Source organism: Polistes fuscatus, unplaced genomic scaffold (genome assembly GCF_010416935.1).
Source record: "Polistes fuscatus isolate 324 unplaced genomic scaffold, CU_Pfus_HIC Scaffold27, whole genome shotgun sequence".
In the NCBI taxonomy this organism is placed as follows: domain Eukaryota; kingdom Metazoa; phylum Arthropoda; class Insecta; order Hymenoptera; family Vespidae; genus Polistes; species Polistes fuscatus.
The window spans coordinates 2,314,929-2,324,966 of record NW_025113104.1 but is presented as its reverse complement, the minus strand read 5'-3'; the positions used below and the strand labels follow the sequence as shown (position 1 = coordinate 2,324,966).

Here is a 10,038-nt window from a genome sequence, read left to right as displayed (position 1 = left end):
TTTTGAACGATGTCGTGAAGTTGATTTAAATTGGATGAATTGTTGAATCGATGAATTGTTGAATTGTTGAATCGATGAATTGTTGATGAAATCGATGTTTGTAGAATCGATGAATTGTTGAATCGATGAATTGTTGAATCGATGTCTTGTAGAATCGATGAATTGTTGAATCGGTGTTGTAGAATCGATATATCGTTGAATCGTTGAATGTTGAATCGTTGCATGTGAATGTTGAATCGTTGAATGTGAGTGTTGAATCGATGAATTGTTGAATCGATGAATTGTTGAATCGATGTATTGTAGAATCGATGTATTTTTTAATCGTTAAACCGTTGAATCGATTATTATAATCTATATTTAAAAATAGAAAATAAAATTAATTATGTTTCATATCATTCAAAAGATTTTTCATGAATAAAAATAATCACGATTTAAAAATGAATATGTGAGAAGTAATAATTGAGATTAGAAAATAAATAACCGTTGATTTATCTCAGACGAAGCCAAATGCATCGATAAAGATGTTCCAGAAGAAATAAAGATGTGAAGTTGATTTAAATTGGATGAATTTTAAATTGTGAATCGATGAATTGTTGAATCGATGTATTGATTTTTTTTAAATGTTTGAATGTTGATTGATAATTATATATTTAAAAATAAAAAATGAAATTAATTATGTTTCATATCATTCAAAAGATTTTTCATGAATGAGAAACATGAATAAAAACAATCACGATTTAAAAAATGAATATGTGAGAAGTAATAATTGAGATTAGAAAATAATACTAACCGTTGATTTATTCAGACGAAGCCCCAGGTTCGTTGATAAAGATGATCCAGAAGAAATAAAGATGTTAATTCACACTTTCGACCATGACAATATTTTAATCGAAACGCAAATCCTCTTCTACCGAATTGGCCGAAAGTGTGTTAATGATTCTAATCGCGTACCGAGCAAATTGTTCTCAACAAGATTATTTGCATTGATTTTAAATATAACGATTTAATTACTGTTTGTATGCAATCTACGATCGCATACAAAAAATGCAACATTTTTCAAAACGAACACTGATTCTATGATTGCATTGCCCGCAATCGCAAGTAAAGCTCTGAAAATCAAAGTTAATTAAAGCAAGTCGTAGCGTACTTCTGTTTATTTATGTTAATAATAAAAATATATTATAATAGTTTTATTATTCAATTATTTAAACCGTATTTCAAAAATTCTGGAATCGTGCTACTATTTTTTGTATGCTTTAATTATTAATAAAAAAATTATTCAAATATTGTAACCACAAACTTGTAAACTAATAAAAAAAAAAGATAAAATACAAACGAACAAATATCGCGAATAAAGAATAAATTTCATCGCGATAGGGTTATTTTTACAGAAGTATGCCAATTGCCTTAATACTTATAGGAAAGAATAGATATAGCATTAATGTAAAACTAAACAAAGTACAATATTATAAATTATCATTTGAACAATAAAATAGAATCGACTGTGTCTTGAATTATTTATGTGAATTAAATACCGAAAGAACTAAAATGAATTTAAATTAAAACATTTAAACAACAATTGCAACGCGTAATTAAATAATTAATTCGATAATCATTTCATTTACTTTACAATTAATTAACGATACGAGAAGTTAAATTTTCTAATGCATCGAACGATCCATTTGGAAATTGATGCATTTTATAAATTAAAGAAAAGAGAAGAAAGAAAGAAATACACTTGCACGTATGTATGCAGTTGTATATACCACCATTGATTAGTATAATTTCCATGGAACGATGGTGAACGTCTTCTTGAAACCATAAAAAGAATAAGAGGTTATGATAGAAATTTTTGTGAAACTATCGATACATATAATCGATAATATAATATAATTCTAATTACAGATCTTCTTACCTAATTTCAATGCATTCACGTCATCGATAATGATTGCATGTACCTGTTAATGAAATTTGATTAGATTACAAAATTTGATAATGAAATATTTTTTAATTACGGAGTAATTAAGTTCTTACGTGGAGCGAAACTAGTTGAGACTTGTCTCGACGGCGTCCGACAGCTGAAAGAGGTATGACGTAGCTCGAGTCACCCCACCCCTCCTATTTACCTTATATGGCAGTCGCGAAATGTTTTTCTATGCGTACTCGATGATAGAATGACTTACCAATCGAGAAGATCTAATGGTAACCTACCGTGATTACTTATCGACCGTTGAAAATGGATGGCAACTTACCGACGGTGAAGATCCGATGGTAACTTACTACGCGACAGGGTTGCCGACAGTCGTTAAGATACTATCAAATCATCTCGGTCGGTAAATTACTCAATCCTGTACTCAACCTCCTGATAACTCTTGTATCGTCATGCGCTCTTGTTACAAATCTTTTATTTTTGCGACGGGAGAAAAACGATTTTTACTACCGGAACATATGGATTCTTATTGAAAATTATAAAAACGTCAAAATTTTATTCGAGGGTGGCATTTAAATGCCTTTCACGGTATATAAATATATTTAATTATTGATAGATACATTCTGGAAAAAAACTATGTACTATAATATTCCATCAAAAGAATTGAAGAGAAATGCATCATGCAAATGCAAGAATGCTTATTTACTTACACTGGTAAAAAATCATACGCAGTAGTCTTCTATTAAGAGAATTAAGGTAGGAATGCATTCTAGTTATTACTAATTGATATAACAAATAGAAAATACAGTTATTGGCAAATTCTCAATGTCCACTAAATTTATAACTATATACTTTACTAGATAATTTATAACCTTACTTTACTTTGACTGACAAGTACATGCTGAATATTTTTATCAATTTAATTCTCCTTTGTAGAGATTTAAAATAAAGTTGTATCCTAATAAAATGTAGTTGCAGTGACAAGCAATAATCAAGACACAAATATGTAAAAGGTAAACGTAATAATCTTTTATTTCTAAAAATACAAGTATTATATTCCACTTTAATAATATTTATTCAAAGTATTAAAGATCTTATTCTTTCTGCATAGGTGTGCAATAAATGTACTGGAAAAGAGAGCGTATGATTTTTCAGTACGATAGGAAGAATCCAACAACACTCTAATGATGAAAGGTTTAATAAGACACCGCTGAAATTGTTCCGCTCTCACACTGGAAGGAAACCATGTACTATAATATTCTATCAAGAGAATTGAAGAAGGAATGCATCCTGAATATTACAAATTTAAAAGACAAATAGGAATCATATTATATTAGGAATTCTTTTCTTGTACAAATTGTATTGTCAAGCCTCGTACCAGGTAATGAAAGATATTACTGTCAATCGACTTACTAGAAAATATTAAATACTTGTATCAACGAATTTCTTTTTCGTAGAGATGTCATGGGAATCATTTTTCAAATAGAATGCAGCAGCTGTGTAAAGGATCTTTTAAAAAGCAAACATAATTATCCTGTATTGGAAATAAATTAATATTATAATAATTTCTTAAATAATATTTATTCAAAGTATTACAGATTTTATTCTTTCTGCATAGGTGTTCAATCAATGTACTGGAAACGAGAGCGTATGATTTTTCACTACGATAAGAAGAATCCAACAACACTTAATCATGAAAGATTTAGGGAGACAGTAGTGAAAGGGTTCTGTTCTCACCCTGGAAGGAAACCATGTATTATAATATTCTATCAAAAGGATTGAAGGAGGAATGCATTGTTATTATTATAAATTTAAAAGACAAATAGGAATCATATTATATTAGGAATTCTTTTCTTGTAAAAATTGTATTGCCAAGCCTCGTACCAGGTAATGAAAGATATTATTGTTAATCGACTTGCTAGAAAATATTGAAGACTTGTATCAACGAATTCCTTTCTCATAGAGATGCCATGTGAATCATTTTGCAAATAGAATGCAGCAGCAGTGTAAAGGATCTTTTAAAAGGCAAACATAATTATCCTGTATTGGAAATAAATTAATATTATAATAATTTCTTAAATAATATTTATTCAAAGTATTAAAGATTTTATTCTTTCTGCATAGGTGTTCAATCAATGTACTGGAAACGAGAGCGTATGGTTTTTCACTACGATAAGAAGAATCCAACAACACTCTAATGATGAAAGGTTTAGTAAGACACCGCTGAAATTGTTCCGCTCTCACACTGGAAGGAAACCATGTACTATAATATTCTATCAAAAGAATTGAAGAAGGAATGCATTCTGAATATTACAAATTTAAAAGACAAATAGGAATCATATTATATTAGGAATTCTTTTCTTGTGAAAATTGTATTGCCAAGCCTCGTACCAGGTAATGAAAGATATTACTGTCAATCGTCTTACTAGAAAATATTAAATACTTGTATCAACGAATTTCTGTTTCGTAGAGATGTCATGGGAATCATTTTTCAAATAGAATGCAGCAGCTGTGTAAAGGATCTTTTAAAAGGCAAACATAATTATCCTGTATTGGAAATAAATTAATATTATAATAATTTCTTAAAAAATATTTATTCAAAGTGTTAAAGATCTTTTTCTTTTTGCATAGGTGTGCAATAAATGTACTGGAAAAGAAAGCGTATGATTTTTCAGTACGATAGGAAGAATCCAACAACACTTAATCATGAAAGATTTAGGGAGACAGTAGTGAAAGGGTTCTGTTCCCACCCTGGAAGAAAACCATGTATTATAATATTCTATCAAAAGGATTGAAGAAGGAATGCATTGTTATTATTATAAATTAAAAAGACAAATAGGAATCATATTATATTAAGAATTCTTTTCTTGCACAAATTGTATTGCAAAGCCTCATACCAACTAAGGAAAGATATTATTGTTAATCGACTTGCTAGAAAATATTGAAGACTTGTATCAACGAATTCCTTTTTCATAGAGATGCCATGTGAATCATTTTGCAAATAGAATGCAGCAGCAGTGTAAAGGATCTTTTAAAAGGCAAACATAATTATCCTGTATTGGAAATAAATTAATATTATAATAATTTCTTAAATAATATTTATTCAAAGTATTAATGATTTTATTCTTTCTGCATAGGTGTTCAATCAATGTACTGGAAACGAGAGCGTATGATTTTCACTACGATAAGAAGAATCCAACAACACTCTAATGATGAAAGGTTTAGTAAGACACCGCTGAAATTGTTCCGCTCTCACACTGGAAGGAAACCATGTACTATATTCTATCAAAAGAATTGAAGAAGGAATTTATTCTGAATATTACAAATTTAAAGACAAATAAATCATATATTATAGGAATTCTTTTCTTGTAAAAATTGATTGCCAAGCCTCGTACCAGGTAATGAAAGATATTACTGTCAATCGTCTTACTAGAAATATTAAATACTTGTATCAACGAATTTCTGTTTCGTAGAGATGTCATGGGAATCATTTTCAAATAGAATGCAGCAGCTGTGTAAAGGATCTTTTAAAAAGCAAACATAATTATCCTGTATTGGAAATAATATATAATAATTTCTTAAATAATATTTATTCAAAGTATTACAGATTTTATTCTTTCTGCATAGGTGTTCAATCAATGTACTGGAAACGAGAGCGTATGATTTTTCACTACGATAAGAAGAATCCAATACACCGTAATCATGAAAGATTTAGGTAGACACCTGTGAAATTGTTCCGTTCTCACACTGGAAGGAAACCATGTACAATAATATTCTATAAAAAGAACTAAAGAAAGAATCCATCCTGATTATCACAAATATAAAGACAAATAAGAATCAGTTATATTAAGAATTCTATCTTGTACAAATTGTATTACCAAGTCTCGTACCAGGTAATGAAAGATAACTGTAAATCAAACTTTCTAGAAAATATTAAGACTTGTATCATCGAAATTTCTTTTTCGTAGAGATGCAATGGAATTATTTTGCAAACTTGATGTAGCAGCAGTGTAAAGGATCTTTTAAAAAGTAAACCTAATTCTTGTATGAAAAAACTTTATTATAATAATTTCTTAATAATATATTCAAAGTATTAAAGATCTTATTCTTTCTGCATAGGTATTTAATCAATGTACTGGGAACGAGAGCGTATGATTTTCACTACGATAGAAGAATATAACAACACTTAATCATGAAAAGATTAGAACGACACCAGTGAAAAAGTGTTACGTTCTCACACTGGAAGGAAACCATGTACCATAATATTCCATCAAAGGATTGAAAGGGAATGGCATCCTGATTATTACAAATATAAAGACAAATAGGAATCATATTATTATTAAGAATTATTTTCTTGTAAAATTGTATTGCCAAGCCTCGTACCAGGTAATGAAAGATATTATTGTTAATCGACTTACTAGAAAATATTGAACATTGTATCACGAATTTCTTTTTCGTAGAGATGATGTGAAATTTTGCAAATAGAATGGCAGCAGCATGCAAAGGGTCTTTAAAAGGCAAACGTAATTATCTTGTTATTGGTATTAAACCAATATTATAAGAATAATTTTCCTAAAAAGTATTTATTCAAAGTATTAATGATCTATTCTTTCTGCATAGGTGTTCAATCAATGAACTGGAAACGAGAGCGTATGATTTTTCACTACGATAAGAAGAATATAACACTTTAATGAAAGAATTAGACGACACCAGTGAAAAGTGTTACGTTCTCACAACTGGAAGGAAACCATGTACTATAATTTCCATCAAAGGATTGAAGAGGGAATGCATCCTGATTATTACAAATAAAAAGACAAATAGGAATCATATTATTTAAGAATTATTTTCTTGTAAAAATTGTATTGCCAAGCCTCGTACCAGGTATGAAAGATATTATTGTTAATCGACTTACTAGAAAATATTGAACATTTGTATCAACGAATTTCTTTTTCGTAGAGATGCCATGTGAATCATTTTGCAAATAGAATGCAGCAGCAGTGCAAAGGGTCTTTTAAAGGCAAACGTAATTATCTTGTATTGGTATTAAACCAATATTATAATAATTTCCTAAAAAGTATTTATTCAAAGTATTAATGATCTTATTCTTTCTGCATAGGTGTTCAATCAATGAACTGGAAACGAGAGCGTATGATTTTTCACTACGATAAGAAGAATCCAACACACTTAATCATGAAAGATTTAGGGAGACAGTAGTGAAAGGGTTCGTTCTCACCCTGGAAGGAAACCATGTATTATATTCCATCAAAAGGATTGAAGAGGGAATGCATCCTGATTATTACAATATAAAAGACAAATAGGAATCATATTATATTAAGAATTATTTTCTTGCACAAATTGTATTGCAAAGCCTCGTACCAGGTAATGAAAGATATTATTGTTAATCGACTTACTAGAAATATTGACTTGTATCAACGAATTTCTTTTTCGTAGAGATGCTATGTGAATCATTTTGCAAATAGAATGCAGCCGCAGTATAAAACATCTTTTAAAAGGAAAAATATTTTTTCAAAGTATTAAAGATCTTGTTCTTTATGCATAGGTATTCAATCAATGTAATGGAAAAGAGAGCGTATGATTTTTCACTACGATAAGAAGAATTCCACAACACTTTTATCATGAAAGATTTAGGAAGGCACTGGAGAAATTGTTCCGTTCTCACACTAGAAGAAAACCATGTACTATATATTCCATCAAAAGGATTGAAGAAGGAATGCATTGTTATTATTAAAAATTAAAAAGACAAATAGGAATCATATTATATTAAGATTATTTTTCTTGCACAAATTGTATTGCAAAGCCTCATACCAACTAAGGAAAGATTATTGTTAATCGACTTGCTAGAAAATATTGAAGACTTGTATCAACGAATTTCTTGTTCGTAGAGATGCCATGGGAATTATTTTGCAAATTTAATGCAGCAGCAGTGTAAAGGATCTTTTAAAAAGTAAACATAATTATCTTGTATTGGGAATAAACCCATATTGTAATAATTTCTTAAATAATATTTATTCAAAGTATTAAAGATCTTATTCTTTCTGCATAAGTGATCAATCATGAAACTGGGAGAAAGGGAAGCGCTCTCGTTTCCTACTCTCTTCGAAGAGCTCTTGTATCATCCTGTGATCCTATTACCAAAATTTTATTTTTGTGACGTCACGAGAAATTTAAAATACCGGATTTAAAATACCGGAACATATGGATTCCTATTGGAAATCAGGAATATAATAATAATAATATTTTTCCAAGCTATTTACTATTGTTTATTGATGTTAATATTCTCCTATAATAAATATTTTATAGGACGTTTGTTTAAACAATTGCACAAAAATTAAAAGACTGCTATAATATAATCATAATTTTTATTTATTTCGAATATTATATGCGCATACATATGCTACGAACATTTAAACGACAATAAACACTTTTATCGATTATTAACGATTATTTTAATATTCTAATACACTCTTTTTTTATTTCAGTTCATTGAAACACATGTGTACTGGTTTAAAAATTACTTATTTATTAGTATACTTTAAATATTAAATTATTTCTATGTGATATTCTTTTCGATGAAAATTTCCAAACGTTACAAAAAATGTACATTAGTTTAAACAATTACATAAAAATTAAAAGAATACTAAAATGAGAACGTTATAATCATAAATTTAATTGTTTAGGTGGATTATTCTCTTTTACACATGCGTAACGTTCGGAAAGTCATATAAACAACTTTCAATAAAAGTAATTAACATAGAGGACAAAGGCCCAGTCTGAAGGGGAATTTCGAAGAAGACAAAGCTCCGAACATATATTACGAACTTTTTAACAACAATAGACACTTCTATCAATTAATTAACAATTATTTTAATATTTTAATGAATTCTTATTATAATTAAGATTGTTTAAACGCATATATTTATTTAAACATTACCTAACTTTTGACGTTCTTTAAATATTAATTAATTTTGATTTTATGTTTTAATAGACGAAAATTTTACCCCTTCCCTCCGAAGTCATCACTGCGCAGGATCATTACAACAAATGTACATTAGTTTAAGCAATTATACAAAAAATAAAAGAATATTAAAATAAGAACGTTATAATATTAAATTTTATTGATTAATTTTATTGATTTTCTTTTATACACATGCGCATTTTCGGAAAGTCACATAAACAACTTTCACCAAAAAAACTTTAACAGAGGATAATTACTCAGATCAACGGTGAATTTCGAGGAGGAGGGATCACAGAACATATACTCCGAGTTTTTAAGCAACAATAGACATTTTTATCGATTAATTAACAATTATTTAAGGTGTATAGAACAAAGTATTGTTCTCTGCTATTATATAATTGCTTAAACATATACATACATTATTTTAAATGTTATATACTCTTCTATTAACGTATTTTGAATAGAAAATAAATTTAATATGAATTTATTTTTATAACTTTAGATGACTGTTTCTTCAGCTTGGTTGCGTTCTTTGGTTGAAACATAATTATAAAATTCTCCGATTACATAGATTGTTTTACAATTATTGTTACTGGCTAAATAAAATTTAATATTAAGTGTTTATTAAAATTTTATTATTTTTTTAGAAGCAATTCAATGGGTAGCGGGTGGATTCCTTCTTCGCAAAGGGCGCCATTTGTTAAGAAGGAATTTACTTCAGGGATGCGACCCTGCCCACGCGAGCCTTGATTCTATCTTTCTCCCAAGGATAGAATCATGTCCTACCCTTAGCTTTTTAAAGTGAAACTCCCTATCCTTTTTTTTTATTTTTTTTTATTTTACTTTGCTTTTTTTAACTCGCGATTTTGCAAGCATAGATGTGCACGTAGCATAGGAACTGAAACTGCATTAGAAGGGATGTCTACCACCGCTATTAGTAAGACGGGCCCAGGGATTCAGTTCCTCAAGCTTGCAGTAAATATAGTGCTGGTGGGCAAACTGTACGTGCAGCGTAAGTTCCTCGTAATATAGATTAGAGTCAGTGGATTAGTCCAACCGGTGGGATACCACTTAAATAAAAAACGTAAAATGTTTCACTTTAAAAAGCCTACTTTTCAACTTCTTCCCGATC

At 29.1% G+C, this 10,038-nt stretch overlaps 2 long non-coding RNA genes across 2 annotated transcripts; one reads left to right on the top strand and one right to left on the bottom strand.

The window, feature by feature from the left end:
• Positions 1-1,730: 1,730 nt before the first annotated feature.
• On the bottom strand, positions 1,731-2,241 carry LOC122518949. The gene is made up of 3 exons (XR_006304205.1): positions 2,035-2,241; positions 1,916-1,958; positions 1,731-1,811 (listed from the first exon to the last, which is right to left on the bottom strand). It is a non-coding gene; the product is annotated as an uncharacterized LOC122518949 (long non-coding RNA).
• Positions 2,242-2,631: 390 nt separating this feature from the next.
• Positions 2,632-7,543, top strand: LOC122518893. Its single transcript, XR_006304172.1, has 3 exons — positions 2,632-2,686; positions 2,867-2,943; positions 7,491-7,543. It is a non-coding gene; the product is annotated as an uncharacterized LOC122518893 (long non-coding RNA).
• The last annotated feature ends 2,495 nt before the right edge of the window (positions 7,544-10,038 follow it).